The 16522-nt window shown below is 46.7% G+C and overlaps 2 non-coding genes and 1 pseudogene across 2 annotated transcripts; 1 reads left to right on the forward strand and 2 right to left on the reverse strand.

Annotated features, from left to right (window-relative positions):
• The first annotated feature begins 716 nt into the window (after window positions 1–716).
• Window positions 717–5031, forward strand: LOC137759009 (L-amino-acid oxidase-like; annotated as a pseudogene).
• Window positions 5032–9941: 4910 nt separating this feature from the next.
• Window positions 9942–10013, reverse strand: TRNAE-CUC (transfer RNA glutamic acid (anticodon CUC)). The gene has a single exon. It is a non-coding gene; the product is annotated as a tRNA-Glu (tRNA).
• A 293-nt stretch (window positions 10014–10306) lies between these two features.
• On the reverse strand, window positions 10307–10412 carry TRNAL-CAA (transfer RNA leucine (anticodon CAA)). Its single transcript has 2 exons — window positions 10375–10412; window positions 10307–10352 (listed from the first exon to the last, which is right to left on the reverse strand). It is a non-coding gene; the product is annotated as a tRNA-Leu (tRNA).
• Window positions 10413–16522: the final 6110 nt, after the last annotated feature.

Below are 16522 nucleotides of genomic sequence, written 5' to 3' on the forward strand. Positions count from 1 at the left end.
TTTTAATGTATATACTGTGCATAATGGCACCTGCCCTGCCTGCTTAGAAGCCGATGTGGAGGATCCCAAAAGATAATTAGGATGGGAGAGCACCTTGAAAAGTCAAAAGTGGCCTGCTAGGTTTGCTAACAATGGGAATAATGGGAGTGTCCATCGAGGAGGGTGTGGTGTCTGGTGGGAGCCCTGGGACCAGAAACCAGCACCAGGTGACCTCATGGAGGGTGATCCTGAAGGGGGGCCCTGCTCCGGGGAGAATGCAGGGTGGTGGAGGATGCTTCCTGGAGGCTTGGGAAGGATGCACATGGCCTCCAGGTTAGATAAGACACTGCTCTTCATGCAACCTCCTGGACCTTGAGGCCAGACGTCTCAGACAAAATGAGAGAGATCGTGGCCAAAACGGAGGACAAGCCTGGTGTGATGTGGTCACAAGAATGGTGGCCCTGTTCCCTCGTGGCCCTGCCGCCATTAGTGTAGCGACAAGGGGGCCTGTAGTTCTGTCTTTGGATAGAGGCCAGTAGCCCCAATAAATCTGTGGGGAGCAAAGAGCAGAGCCCCTGTAGCAGGGAGGGCTGGCGGTTTCCTTGTCCCTGCTGAGCTGCCTCTGATTCGCACCCCAGGCTCTCTCATGAGCTCATCAGGAAGTCTGGGCTAAAGCTCAGTAAGTTCCGCGCCTCCAACAACCAGAGCTGGGTGCTGGTCAACGGGGTGCACAGCGCATGGGGGAGGCACAGGCCTACCCGCGTCTGCTGGGCTATCAAGTCAGGGCAAATGAGGAGTGGAAGACGGCAGAACAGCTTTTCCTAGAATCACTGCCGGGGAGTGTGAACATACCAAACTCTCCGACCCCGCCCAGCCTCACTCGGCCACGGTGGCGCCAGGTTTCCCGCTTTGTCAATACTATTCACAGTGGCCTCGTAGGCCTACAGAAATGTGTCCAACAGCAACAAGGAGGCAGACTTCCCACCTCTGTAACTGCCAGGTTGGTGGGGGAGCTCTGGCCCCTAACTTTACAGCCCTGTAATCTGTCCAATAGTTAAGTTTCCACCTTCGGGACATTCAGACTAGTTGTGGGACAAAGTCCTTGAACCCAGGAGAGAACATATATAAACCAACCTTGGACGTACACACAAGTAGAAGCATGAGTGAGGGAGTGGGAGCATGGGGGGCTGGACCAGGCGGAGGTGAGTGCCCGTGTGGGGTGGAGTTTGGTTCTCACTCCTTCCTCCATGCCCAGGTGGTGGAGGAGCTGAAAAGCAGTAGCTGCAGCCAGGTGCTGGAGAAGTACGACTCCTTCTCCACCAAGGTCAGTCCTGGGACCCGCTTCCTGCTGCCCACAGCCCACCCTGTCACAATCTATGGAAACCATGGCAGGACTACCCACCTTCTTTCCAGCTTGTAGCAGGAGAAACATGTTAACCCTTGACCCACCCTGCCCAGCAGGCAGCCAGAGGGAGCCTGTGCACAGACCCTGCTTCACATCCTCCCGCCTGTGGCTCAGGGCTGCCCAAGATGGAGAGGGGCTCCTTCCCCACCCACCGACTCCAACCTCTTGCTGTTTCTTACTCAGCCAAGCACACCCGCAAGGCCTTGGCATTGGCCGTTCCCTCTGCCTGGAATGCTCTTCCTGCAGATATCACATGGCTTGCCCCTCAACCTTCTTCAGGTCATGGCTCAAATGTCCACTTTGAACTGAGGTTCCTCCCATCTGGCACCCTCCCATCTTCCTTTCCCTGCAATATTTTCCACCCTGACACTTATCACACTGTATTGAATATTTTACTTGTTTAATTTGTTTATGGTCTGCTTCCCCTGCTGGAATGTAAGCTCCTGGAGGACAATGGTGGTGGGAGGGAGGGGAAGGAAGGGGGGAAGGGAAACAGGGGAGGAGGGAAGGAAAAAGGGAGTAGAGGTACAGGGCTTGGAGAATAAGTCAAGCTAGAGGAGATTCTCAGTTGCCCACCCCTACCCCCCACCTTCCACACACCCCGTGCACAGAGGTAGGGAACCTACCACCCTCTCTGGGTTCTGGCTGTCTACACTGCAGATCTTGAAGCGTGTCTCCAGGAACTTCATGATGTTGCTTTTCCTGGGATGGTGGGGCCCTGCCACCTTGTCTCTGGTTTAAACATGCATGTTTGATAGAGGTTTTTGCCCAGGTTAAGGCAAGACCAGCCATGCCCTGTCATCCTGGCAGTCCCTGTCAGGACTGCCCCCCCGAGTGCCCAGCCTCCAGGGCTGCTGCACTGGTGACAAGGGTACCAGATCATCCCTGGACACCCCTCAGCCCTCGGCAAGCTGAACAGTTGGTCACCCTAACAGGTGAAGCCCTCCTGGCCAGTTCTGTTGTGTGAACTCTGGCCTTGCTTGGGAGAAAGGAGCAGGGGTGAAGCACAGGCACAATCCTCAGTGGGCACTTCCAAAGGGAAAACTTCAGGGTCAGTTGCTGGTGGGCTAGCCAGGACCACAGTGTGATGGTGGGGGATGAGGGCAGGGTGAGAAAAATTACTCAGTACCTAGATTCCTCCAGATCAGTGTAAGCGGCCCAACATACTTGCAGTTGACAGGAAGACTGGGCCTCACTTCCCCCACCTGTAAAACAGGGGTGATAAGCTACCTCTTAGGATTGTATGAGGCTCATACAAGTGAAGGGCTCATCAGAGGGTGTGTATGTGGGAAGTAGCACTGAAAGTTAGCTCTTTTCCTGTTATTAGGACAAAGGAGAGCATTTGGAGACTGTCAGAGCCTAGTACAAGTAGACCCATGGCAGCCCCCAGGGGCCCGGCTGAATGGTCTGGCCATTCCACTCTGTCCAATTCTGTTTCTCCCTGTCCCTGGATGCAAAGCAAGGGTTCTCATGTTGGCTTCCAGACAATCTGACTCCCCTGCCTTCTCTCCCTGCACGTGGTCGGCTGGTTGCAGGGATACCTGATTTAGGTGGGGAACCTGAGCCGGGGGGCCGTGCGGTTGACTGGGGAGCTGCCGAATGCAGATGCTGGCTACTACGAGGCCTTCTTGGAGACCCTGCACGCCATCATCTCCCTCTTCCAGGAGCCCCAGTGGGAAATGGGGTGGAGCAATGGGAAAATGGGCATGGGTTAGCCAGTTACAAACCAGGACAGTGGTGGAAAGAAAGTTTAGATAAATCAGGTGGAAAAATCCCAAAAGAAATGGGGAAGAGGGGAAAGCAGGGGTTCCCAAACTCCAATGAGCTTCAGAATCACTAGGGGTCTTGTTAAACACAGAAGGTTGAGCCCCAACCTGAGTCTCTGATTCAGTAGATCTGGGCTAGGACCTGAGAACATGGCATTTCTGACATGTTTCAAGGTCTGCTGCTGCTTCCTGTCTTTCTGTCTAGGACCCCCACTTTAAGAACCTCTGGCTAGGAGGCAGTCACATCAGGAAGCTACAGATCTGCCTTTGCTCTGGGTCTCACCTGCTCTCTGGTTACAGAGATGAGGGTCCTTACAAGGGGCCTCACTGTCTTTCATCCCAGGAAGATGTATCAGGGGTGCTAACTCCAGACCCCAACCACCGAACCCCTGGTCGCTGTCAGGATGGTCTGGGGCTACAGAGATAAAATAGACCGGGATTCACTCTCCCTCAGGGTTCTGTCACCCAATTCCTGCAAAAAAAAAAAAAAGGCTACAGATATTTGCGGGAGGGCAACAGACCCTGCAAGCCTTCAGTGGCCAAGGGGACTGGCTCAGTTATTTAAGCACCTGGGCTTCTTCTTTTCCCAATAGCATCTTCTCCCTTCCTCCCAGAATTTTTTTCAGAGTAAATCCATTTATATTCAGGCCAGGGATTGTCTTAAAGGGAAAATGGAAGGAAGAGGAGGGCCTTAAGGCAGGCCGAGTGGGGTGACCACTTGAGGAGGCGGGGGGCGGTGGGTGTGTGTGACTGCGAGCCAGGCATGATCCACGTTTCAAGCCTGAGGCTCTGGCAAGGGACTGTTCCTGCCCAGAGGGAATGCATTTTTCTGATTTGTCAGCCCCAAAATGGCACCTACCTCTAGTTCCCTGGCGCTAAGAGCCACCTTACCTGGCATGCCCTCCTTTTGCCAATGGCTTACCTCCCTAACACACAGGCCAGAGCAGGTCCATTAGAGGGCTCAGCCTCTGTACAGTCCAAATGGCCCATCCTCTGCCTGGCCTTGTCCATCAGCCTGCTTCCCTGTCTCTCCCTTGCCTGCTCACTCTCAGGTTCGATGAAATCGCTGGGGGCTTTGACCAGCTCCCCCAGGCCCTGCATGCTGCCCTCTTGCCCAGGACAGTCCAGCTCCACTCGCCAGCAGAGGAGGTAGAATCATACGGAGACCACGTCCACATCACCTACCGAACGCCTGACCCTCTGCAGACCAGGGTACATCTGACCGCCGATTACCTGATTGTGGCCACCACAGCCAAGGCTGCCTGACTCCTCTGTTTCCGGCCACCTCTCTCCCATGGCAAGGAGGACGCACTGCGATCCGTCCACTACAGCAGTGCCACCAAAGTGATCCTGACCCGCACGCAGCATTTCTGGGAGCACAAAGGCATCTTAGGGGGCAGTCCAGCACCAACCAGCCTTCCGCTTCATCTTCTACACCAACCACATCTTTCCCAACGGCACAGGGGTCATCCTGGCCTCCTATACCCTGGACGATGACTCCTCTTTCTTCGTTGTCATGGATGTGCCTGGGCAATTGATATTGTCCTGGACGACCTGGCAGTAGTCCATGACCTCCCCAAGGAGGAGGTGCGGGCCCTGTGCCCCTATTCCATGGTCAAGCATTGGAGCCAGGACCCCTACTCCATGGGCGGCTTTGCCTCCTTCACTCCCTACCAGTATGTGGACTATGCCCAGGAACTCTGCCAGCCAGAAGGACAGGCCCACTTTGCTGGTGAGCACACAACCCTGCCCCCCGGCTGGATTGACACAGCAATCAAATCACGGCTCAGGGCGGCACAGAACATCCAAGAGGCTGTGGGCATGGCTTTGACCAAGGACCCCAGAGACCCAAAAGAGCCCCACTCCAAAATGGAGCTATAGCTACACTTGAAACACAATACTGTAAATCAACTATACTTCAATTAAAAAAAAAAGAAAAAACACGGAGCTATAGCCAACTTTACGACACCAGGAATTGGAGTAACTCTGGTCACCATGGTCCACCAGGAGAAGTCTCAAAATCCACTCTCTCACTTTATCTCCACCTTTTTCCAAAGATGCCAACCAAGAGGTGCCACATAAGGCCAAGGAACAGAGTCCCTCTAATATTTGGCCACCCATGACCTTGGATTTATTGGCAGTGTCTCAACAACAACAACGTGTGATATAGTGATTAAAACAGTAAAGCATTCATTAAGTTTAAGGCTATCACTAAGTGTTTTATCTACATTCTGGGTGGCATCTAAATAATTATAGAATTGAGTGCTGAGAGTTAGGGAGGTCTTTGATTTCCAAGGACCTTGTCTGGGGTCCTTGGCTCGTCTGTTATTCCTTTAATCTGAGTCTAGCCCTACCTCCCCTCCCCATGTCTACTCCTCCATCTCCCGTGACTGTGAATTTTAAGAGAAGTTGGGAACTTAGATGGAGGCAACCTTGTGGCCAGCAACATGATCAATGCTCTTCCATGTTATTAAAGCAACCCCCAGTGTACACAGTCTAATATTACTCCATTTTATAGATGAGGAAAACTGATTTTCCAAGAGGTTACATAACTTGCGTGAGGTCACAAATGCTGGTCTAGAGGGATCAAAACCTAAGTCATCTAACCCCAAATCTTCTTGCTTCTACACTCAGTGGCTCTGTCTTATTCTTTTTTGTATTCCTGAAAAAACAATTCACATTGTTGACATTCAGCAATGACTATGTTGAACGCTTGAGTGATAGAAGTTCTCAGAATTCACAGCATCAAAACTGCATGGTCTGCCCTCCATCCTTTTCCTATCCCCCTGGATCTTCTTTGCCTGGCAGCCCTGAGGGGTGAGGAGGCAGATAGATGGAGTCAATACTGATGAGAACTTTTAGGCAGACAGATGCATGAGGTCTAAAGAGGCCCATCATTTGGCAGTGACCTGGCCTGAATTATGTCCCTAAAGAACCTCTTGGATGTATGAGTAATCACCCAGAGGGTCACAGGAAGGGGCCAGGTGACTATGAGGTTAAAGGACAGTTCATCACCAAAGGCAAAAAGGTACCTTCAGAACCAGCTGAGAAAGTGTCATTCTCTTTAGAGTCTGAGGCTAGGACAGAACAACAAGGTACCCAAGAACCCTCCTCCAGCTGGGAGGGTCTGGGATCTTATCCTAGTTGTAAGCTAACAAGTTAGCTTGCCACAGTTTCATGGATGCTGGCGGAAGACAAGAGACTCATGGGTCAGAGGCAAAGGATTTTATTACTCATGCACAGCAAGTAGCATGAGCTCCCCAAGCCACCAAGTCCCAATGGGGGCAATGCAGAGGTACCCAGGTAGACACCATGCATGTAGTGGTGTTGCATTGCAGCTGAGGAACACTGAACTCAGAAAATTGACCAGCTGTATAGCAAGCAGTAAGCAAACCTGCTCTTTGTCGGGGGTGAGTAGGAGGTGGGGGAGGAGACATTATCTCATCCCTCAACGTTGCTCACTAAAACACAGCTCTGAGAAACAGCCCAAGCAAAGAGCAGTCATGGCCTTGCATTTTAAGCATATCCAACAGGAATGTGCAGAGACACTCAGGCCTCATTGGTGATTGACTTTCCCAACATTGACGGACCCATACCTCAACCACTTCCCTACATAGTGTGGCTTCTGACTCCTTCCTCATGTTCACCTCCATAGGGGCTGGCGCTCCCAGTCTCACTGAGTCCCCAGTCTACCTCACTGTACACATGAAGTTCACATGGATTAAGCAAGCACTCTGATAGTGGCTCTGAAATCTGGTGAATCAGACCCAAATCCTGCCTTTGGTGAACTTGGAGACAAGCTTAGGGACTGTCTTATTCCATAAGGGCTGCTATAACAAAAATATAATAAACTGAGTGGCTTATAAACAACAGACATTTATTTCTTACAATTTTGGAGTCTAGAAAATCCAAGATTAAGGTGCCAGCAGATTCAGCAGATTTGGGCCCTCCTACTGGGAGCCCAATTTTTTGCTGTGTCCTCACACAGTGGCAGGAGCAAGGGAGTTCTCTGGGGTCTCTTTTATAAGGGCACTAATGACATTCATGAGGGCTCAACCCTCATGACCTAATCACCTCCCAAATCGCCACCTCTGACTACCATCATATTGGGGATTAGGTTTCAAGATAAGAATTTGGGGGGGGCAACAAAAATGTTCAGTCCATAGCAGGGACTGTGACATACGTTCAAATAAGTGTGACAAGTGACAGATGATGGTGTTTGTCAGAAATAAAATAGGAAAAACCTTGGGATGCCAGAGGTGGGCTTCTTCCTGGATTATATCTGCTGAAGGCTGATGTCATCCATTATGTAGGGAGCAAGTAACAATCAAGATACAGAGCTATTTCATCAACACAAAGATCTCCCTCTTGCTATGCCTCTGTAGTCACCTCCACCCCACTCCCTACCCCCCAATAAACACAACCCCTAGCAACCACTAATCTGTTTTCAGTCACTATAATTTTATCATTTATAGAATCTTATATAAATAGAATCATGCAGTATGTGACCTTTTGAGATTGACTTTTTCACTCTACATAATTCCCTGAGGTATATCCAAGTTGTATCCTGCATCGATAGTTTATTTGTTGTTAGTGCTGAGTAGCATTCTGTGGTACGGTGGTACCACCATTTGTTTAACCATTCACCTATTGAAGGGCATTTCAATTGTTCCCTGTTTCCCTGTTTTTTGGCTGTTACAAATAAGGGTGCCATGAACATTTGTGTACAGGTTTTTGCGTGAATATCAGCTTTCACTGCTCTGGGATAAATACCTAAGTATGTAATTGTTGGGTCATATGGTAAGTTCATGTTTAGTTTTGTAAAATATTGTCAGACTCTTCCCTAAATGGCTATACCATTTACATTCCCACTAACAACGAATAAGTGATCTACTTTCTCTTCATCTTCGCTAGCACTTGGTGTTATCACTGCTTTTTATTTTAGCTATTCTGAAAAGCTTGTGGTGATATCTCATTGTGATTTTAATTTGCACTTCAACAACGTTGAACATAAATGTCTTGTCATGTCATTGGCTCATTTTCTAATTCGATTGTTTGCTTTTTTACCATTGAGTTTTGAGAGTTTGTCAGTTATGTCGTTTGCAATTTTTTTTTTCCTGTTTGTTGCTTGTCTTTACATCCTCTTAACAAGGTCTTCTGCAGAATAAGTTTTTAATTTTGATGAGGTCCAATTTAATATTTTCTTTTGTGGATCATGTTTTTATTGTCATTTCTAAGAACTCTTCACTAAGCCCTAGGTCCTAAAGGTTTTCTCCTGTTTTCTTATAAAGTTTTTATAGTTTTATGTGTTACATTTAAATCTATGACTCATTTTGAGTTGATTCTTGTGTAAGGTGTGAGCAATTTTTCAAATAAGTTGTATTATTCTTCTACTAATAAGTTTTATATACTCATGGTAGAAAAATCAGCAAATGCATGACATTACAGCAAAGAAAATTTAAATTTTTCATAATCCTACCACATACAGAAAATCAGTTACATTTAGATGTATGTCTTCCCAGCTTTTTTTTTTAAATCCTTTGTTTTTTTATTTTTAGATTCCTTCCAATTCCTTTGGAAGATGAGGGAAGATTTCAAAATGAAACTTAAAGGTTAGATGGAATTTCATTCTCTTTCTTCTTCATCCTTTGATTGGCCAGTTTTGTAGATGAGAAAACTAAAGCTTAGAGAGGATAGACATCTCGCCTTCTGAAAAGTCCAGTCAGGACTTGAACTCAGCTCAACCTGACCACCAGCCATCATTCACCATGCTATACTCCGCACAAGGCTGGATTACAAAAAAAAAGCCAACTGCTAGCACACAGAAAAGTAGAGGCAAAATTATTTGTCCAAGGCCTGGGGTCGTTTGGCAAGCCCGCTTGTAACTAATATGGAGGTAGAATATATCCTAACAGCTCTGGCCTGGAGGGCTAAAAAAGGTACCCAAGGAGAAATGAATACTTTGAAAAACAACAAATTAAGCATAGAGGGTCAGACTATTATACAGCTATTAAGATAGAACTTAAGTGTGACCAGTGTTTTTATTACTAAAATAGATTATTTTCCGCAGGTGTCACAATAGAAAAATGGGCAGTGAAAGTTTCTAGAATAAAAACTTTTAAAAAGCAGCTATAAAAGATATTTTGGGAACAATCAGGGGAAATTTGCACGTGCACTGGTATCTGATGATGACAAGTTGACGTTAATTCTCTCAGGTGTGACATGGAGTAGTGTAATACTGTCTGCAACTTTCAAATGGGTGGGAGGCTGGGGAAGCTCTATCTGTCTAGAGAGAAAGAGAAAATGTGGCAAAATATTAACCTATGTCGTATGTAGGTAGAAAGAACACCGGTGTTCGTTGGGTCATTGTTTTAATTATTTCAATTTACTTTCAAAATAAAAAGGTAGATGTTGGGGTGGGAGAGAATCTCCTGACTTCTTTTCATAGCAAAACTTACCTGAGCCATTGTGAGGAGCTAAGACCTTCCTGAGTCCCCTTCTAGGTGACATCTGCCATTCTAATGGTAGTTTGGGCATTCGGGGAGATTTTTTTTAACCCTGGGCATTGGAAGACTGGCACTTGTGGCGGCACCAGGGTTTTCTTTTGGGATCATTTAGTGATGTCCGCAATGTTCTTCCCTTCCTAATTAAGGTATTGTAAGTATAGGACAATGAGTCACAAACAGCTAGCACCCCTTAACCAGAATAACTCTCACCTCTGGTAATTACTTTCTCCCAAAAAGAAGCAAATACTGTATTTTTGAGGTTAAGTTGAAACGAAAAGTGAGCTTTTCCCTGACCGGGAATCGAACCCGGGCCGCGGCGGTGAGAGCGCCGAATCCTAACCACTAGACCACCAGGGAGCGCATGACAGTGACTACTACATAGAGCTAGACTAAGTGTAAAAGGTGTGACGTAAACTGGGTTCGTGAATATGATTACATGAACCTCGGGTACTTACACCGCCTCCCTTTTCCACCTAGACAGTCTCTCGGCCACTGTAAATCCGAAAAAACAGGCAGTGGAGAACAGCAGGAACGGTAAAGTCTGAATATGGCTGCCTTCTCAGAAAACAGGAAAAAAAAAAAAAAACGCCAGCACCACGGGGGAAATGTTCTTACATATGTTAACCTAGCCGAAGGTGGCAAAAAGCGCCTGTCAGAAGTGGGATTCGAACCCACGCCTCCATTCGGAGACCAGAATGCCCACGGGGAAGGTACACACCTTGAGTCTGGCGCCTTAGACCACTCGGCCATCCTGACACGCTGCAAACCGCTTACTCATACAGAGCCTGCTTCCTGCGGCAGCCTGCTGCGCTGCCCCGCCTCACGGTCCGGGCGGGCTGTCGCTGGATCCGCCCGGCCAGGGCAAAGGAGAACCGCCTGTCGGGCCCCGGCCGCCAGCCGCGGAGCTCTTGTAGGACACCGGGCACTCCGGAGTGCCCAACCTCGCTCTCCCGGGCGAAGCCGGAAATCGAGCCGAATCTCCAGAAGCAAGGACAATCCCGCTAGAAAACCAGAGGGGTTAGTGACCACCCGGCCCAGCAAAGGAGGGAAACTATAGCAGCAAAGGCGAAGAGAAAGCGCCAGGATGCAGCCCACCCGGGGTACCCGCCACTGCCAGATCCCGGGTTCTCGCCGCACATTCCTGGCCCTAGCTGCGAAAACTGGCTAGACGAGTGAATACAAGGAAAGCACTGGAATGTACGCTTGCCACAGAGTAAGCGACAGTGATTGCTGTTGTTGTTTCAAAATTATGAGGGCTTTCTGCCTTATTGTCCCTGGCATACCCATCCTCTTAAGGTGCACCCCTCTTCCTCTGCCAAGTCACCCAGCCGTGGTTAGAGATAATGGGGAGATCAGTGTTCAAGAAAAAAAATTCATTCATGACACTTGTTAAAGCACTGTAAGGAAGACTTTATTCAAGGGGGGCGTTATCAAGATATGTGTAGGTACCACTGCACCAGGGTCTTGCAGTGGGGCAGGAGAGATTGAACTCAGCTCTGAGTACAACAAGGGAGAGTGGAAATTTATAGCCAAAGAGAGAGGTGGGGGGCCGACACTGGATGGAAAATTACTAAGGGGGGGGATTCTGTACAAACCGATCTAACAGGGTTCTTGCTGAAGGTAGGCCAGGATATCAGACATCACCTGGCAGATGGTAGAGGACAAGGAGCCCCATTATATATTCAGGGTGATCACATATCAAGGATGGGGCATTCTGGTTAAACATATTTAGCAGGATTCTTGCTAAAAATGGACATTGTAGAGAGAAACATGGAAGTCCAAAAGACAGGCCTAGTTGAAAAAGAGTTCAGGGGAGCAGTTAACAAAAGAGTGCAAAGATAGCAAGAGTGCTTTAGCATCAAATGGAAAGTCCCCACTCCTGTGCTCCAGACCACATACCATTCACTCACTCATTCATTCATTTGTTCATTGAGTCTTTATTGATATAGCAGTGAACAAAGTTTCTGCCCTGGCAAGCTGACTGACAGTGAAGGGCACAGTCAGCACAAACAAACATACAGGCTGTAAGGACAAAACAAAAGCAGGGCAATGAGATGGTGGAGGTCTATTTTTAGACCGGCTTGATCAAGTAAGACCTCACTGCAGTGACTTTTTCTAAAAATAATTTTTGAAAAGTAAAACACATGACTCCCATGCAAATATATGAATGATGCACAAGTATCAAGATTTTACTCAACTCATTAATGAGGGGCTCTGTAAGATGTTATAACCAATTCAAAGGAGATTTTGAAGATATTTTTTTAATAGTCAGCCAAAGGAATGTTGAAAAGAGATTGCTAACAGATGGAAGACAGGTTAATATATTAAGGGTATAATAAACTGTGATGTTTAAGGTATGGTCACTACTTTGGGGTTGTTTTTTTCCACTAGAGATAAATCAGGTGCATCTCTTGACAAATTTTATTTGTATTGCTATAAATAGGAATCTTTGGCCTTGCTCTCAGACAGAAACCGGTTTTCTACAAGTTAATTTCTACCCATATGGAATTGTAAAATAAAGTCAGTAGAAGCCAATCAAAGGTGCACATGGAAGCAGATAATCCCCAAAAGATCTGCTAGACAATGCTAAGCTGTAAGGACACCTAGTGTCCAAGAGAATCAGAGCCGAATAGCAGTTAAAGCACTAAAAACACATTTTATCCGGGAACTACTGCAACAGGGGAAAAGAGACCTTATATAATAGAACTGGGCTCAATTCCAAATACAGCAAGGAAAAGTGGGGATTTATAGCTAAGGAGCAGGGTGGGGTCTCTGGTTACAAAATGGCTAAGAAGAGACATCAAGAGTAGAGAGATTCTTGCTAAACTGATGTAATAGGATTTCTGCAGGCCAGGGTCATCAGATATCACCTGGAGGATGGTGGGGATGAGGAGTTTGATTAGCTGTGGAGGGTGATCAGGTATTAAAGGTGGGGGGATCCCCACTAGACTAACTAGCAGGATTCTTATTAAAATTAGACTCTACAAGGCAGGACATGGAAGCGCAAGGTCAAGGCCTAGTTGAAAAGAGGGCTCAGAGGAGCCTGACTAAATTTTGGTCAAAGAAGGAACTTTTGTCACTAATAATCTCTTTTCTATTTCCAAGTTTGGATAATCATTTCTTTCACATTGGAGCCTTAACTGAAGGGAGGACATAAGCATTGAGAGAAGGGGAGGGATGTTTTCCACAACCCTGACAATAATATCCTAATTTCTCTGGTGGCCTACTTGGCCTTCAGGAACTTCTGGCCAGCCTGACCTTACCTCACAGTCTCCCATGTACCCCAGCGAGCTACCTGCTTTTTCCTCAACATGCTTGATCTGCCTTCATTCCTTCTAGCTCACCCAGAAAATCCTCTGAGACCCTGGAGGGCAAGGACCAGGGATGCAGCAGAGAAGAAAACAAAATGTCTGTGCTCAAGAAGCTCACATTCCAGCAAAGAAAGATGGAAAATAAATAAAATAATTATATGTGGGGAATGATAAGCACTGTGAAGAAAAATAGAGAAAGAAGGGTAGAGAGAGATGTAAGTGGTTCAGAAGGCCTCTCAGGATGTGGCTTTTGAGCAGACATTTGAAGAGAGTCAGGGAGCAACCAGATAGAATATCTGTGGGGAGAGAGAACAGATGCAAAGGCCAGAAAGGAGTGCAAAACAGACAATGTGGCTGGAACTGAATGAGAGGGCCTGGTGCCAGCCTGAGTGAAGAGGAGAGCTGAGGTTTGGTAAGATATGGCCTGCTTTCCAAGGATCCTCTGCCTGCTATATGGAGAGTGGACTGCAGAGTGCATGAATGAAGCAAGGAGAAGAGTTGAGAGGCTAGTGCAAGCTCCCTTGGATGGACCAGGGGAACAGCAGGCCAGGTGGTGAGAGATAGTTGAATTCTGGATATATTTCTAAGATGGAGCCAATAAGATTTGTTGATGCACAAGAAGTAAAGAAGTGGCGTGTAACTAGAGGAATTTGGGCCTGAGCAATTGGCTAATAGGGAAGGCAGGGAGGAGGCAGACTGTGGAGGAGGGAGAGTATTGTTTTTGATCTTCAAGTTTAAGATGCCTGTTAGTCATCACTAATTATTAGAGAAATGCAAATCAAAACTACAATGAGGTATCACCTCACACAGTTAGAATGGGCATCATCAGAAAATCTACAAACAACAAATGCTGGAGAGGGTGCGGAGAAAAGGGAACCCTCTTGCACTGTTGGTGGGAATGTAAATTGATACAGCCACTATGGAGAACAATATGGAGGTTCCTTAAAAAAACTAAAAATAGATCTACCATATGACCCAGCAATCCCACTACTAGGCATATACCCTGAGAAAACCATAATTCAAAAAGACCCATGCACCCCAATGTTCATTGCAGCACTATTTACAATAGCCAGGACATGGAAGCAACCTAAGTGTCCACTGACAGACAGATGGAATAAAGAAGATGTGGTACATATATACAATGGAATATTACTCAGCCATAAAAAGGAACGAAATTGAGTTATTTGTTGAGACGTGGATGGATCTAGAGACTGTCACACAGAGTGAAGTAAGTCAGAAAGAGAAAAACAAATATCGTATATTAACGCATATATGTGGAACCTAGAAAAATGGTGCAGATGAACTGGTTTGCGGGGCAGAAATAGAGACACAGATGTAGAGAACAAATGAATGGACACCAAGGGGGGAAAGTGGCGGGGGGTGGGTGGGTGGTGTGATGAATTGGGAGACTGGGATTGACATGTATACACTAATATGCATAAAATGGATAACTAATAAAAACCTGGTGTATAAAAAAATAAATTAAATTAAATTAAAAAAAATTGTAAATGCCTGTTAGAGGAGTCAAGTAGCAGATAGATACCAGCATCTGGAGTACAGTGGGAGATATAAAGTGGAAGGTCATTGGCCAATAAATTGTATTTATTTGTATCCCTGCCATAAAACAGGGAATTCGCTGGCAGTCCAGTGGTTAGGACTCCGTGCTCCCACTTCAGGGAACACGGGTTCGATCCCTGGTCGGAGAACTAAGATCCCGCCTGCCGCCTGGGGCAAAAAAAAAAAAAAGGCATAAAACAGGATGAGCTCACGTGGAAAGTGGGTATAGAGGCCAAAGACTGAGCCCTGGGACATTCCAATAAGTTGAGAAAGAGGAGGAAGCAGCATAGAAGGCTGAGAAAGAATGGCCAGTGGGAAAGAAAGAAAAAGAGGAGACTGTGGTGTTGTAGAAGCCATGTGGAGAAAGAGGGTAGAGGAAAAGAAAGTGATCAACCGTCCGATGCTGCCGAGGAGAGTAACCTGAGAACCCAGTGGAGCAGGGTTCTGGTGAGGTTGGAGGACAGACTGGAGGTGATGACAGTAGATACTGATGCCCTTTGGGAGGTGTTCTGCCTTAAATGGCATCAGCAGTATGGAATGCGAGCTGCAGGAGACCACAGAATCAAGGTTTGGGTTTGTTTGAAAGCAGACATTACATGATGTGCTGTATTGATGGCAATGATACAGTGTTGTTACACTTCTTAGCATTTTCTGGACCCCTCTGGCCATGTGGTGAAGACTACTTCTCATGGTTTTCGTTTGTTTAAAAAAAAAAACTGAGGAGGGACTTCCCTGGTGGCACAGTGGTTAAGGATCCGCCTGCCAATGCAGGGGACATGGGTTCAAGCCCTGGTCTGGGAAGATCCCACATGCGGTGGAGCAACTAAGCCTCTGAGCCACAACTACTGAGCCTGTGCTCTAGAGCCCGCGAGCCACAACTACTGAGCCCGTGAGCCACAACTACTGAGCCCGCATACCATAACTACTGAAGCCAGCGTGCCACAACTACTGAAGCCCGTGCGCCTAGAGCCCGAGCTCCGCAAGAAGAGAAGCCACTGCAATGAAAAGCCTGCACACCGCAACGAAGAGTAGCCCCCACTCGCCGCAACTAGAGGGAGCCCGCCCACAGCAACGAAGACCCAACGCAGCCAAAAATAAATAAATACATTTATTTAAAAAAAAAAACAACCTGAGGAGAAATTGATATAACATAAAATTAACTATTCAAAGTAGCATTTAGTACATTCACAATGTTGTACAACCACTATCTCCAAAATATTTTTATCATCACAAAAGCATACCTTGTACCTGTTAAGCAGTTACTCCCTGTCTTAGTCAGCTTGGGCTCCTGTAATAAGATACCATAGACTGGATGGCTTAATAAAAATTTATGTTCTCATGGTTCTGAGGGCCCCACCCTCATGAACTTGTCTTAACCTAATTAGCTCCCAAAGGCCCCATCTTAAAATACCGTCACACTGGGGAGTAGGGCTTCAACATGTAAATTTGGGGTGGCACAATTCAGTCCCCAGCACTCCCCATTCCTCCCTTCCTCTAGCCCCTGGCAACCACCAATCTGCTTTATATCTCTGTGAATATACCTATTCTGGACATTTCATATAAATGGAATCATATTATATACAATCTTTTGTGCAGGGCTTCTTTCACTTAGCTCACACACCAAGTAAGTGTGCATCCATATTGTAGCACGTATCATTACTTCATTCCTTTTCATGGCTGAATAATATTTCATTGTATGGATATATCACAATTTGTCCATTGATAGACATTTGGGCAATTTTAGCTATTATGAATAGTGCTCCTATAAACTGATGTGTACATGTGTTTAAGTACCTGTTTTCAATTCTTTGGGTAAATACCTAGGAATAGAATTGCTGGGTTATTGGTAATTCTATTTTGGGTCATTAGAATCTATTTTCCACAGTTGTTGAACAATTTACATTCCCACTGGCCATGTATGAGGGTTCCAATTTCTCCTATTCCCTCCCCAGCTGCTTTTTTTTTTTTTTTTTTTTTTTTGATTATAACCACCCTACT

The sequence above is a fragment of the Eschrichtius robustus genome, chromosome 2, assembly GCF_028021215.1.
Source record: "Eschrichtius robustus isolate mEscRob2 chromosome 2, mEscRob2.pri, whole genome shotgun sequence".
NCBI lineage: Eukaryota > Metazoa > Chordata > Mammalia > Artiodactyla > Eschrichtiidae > Eschrichtius > Eschrichtius robustus.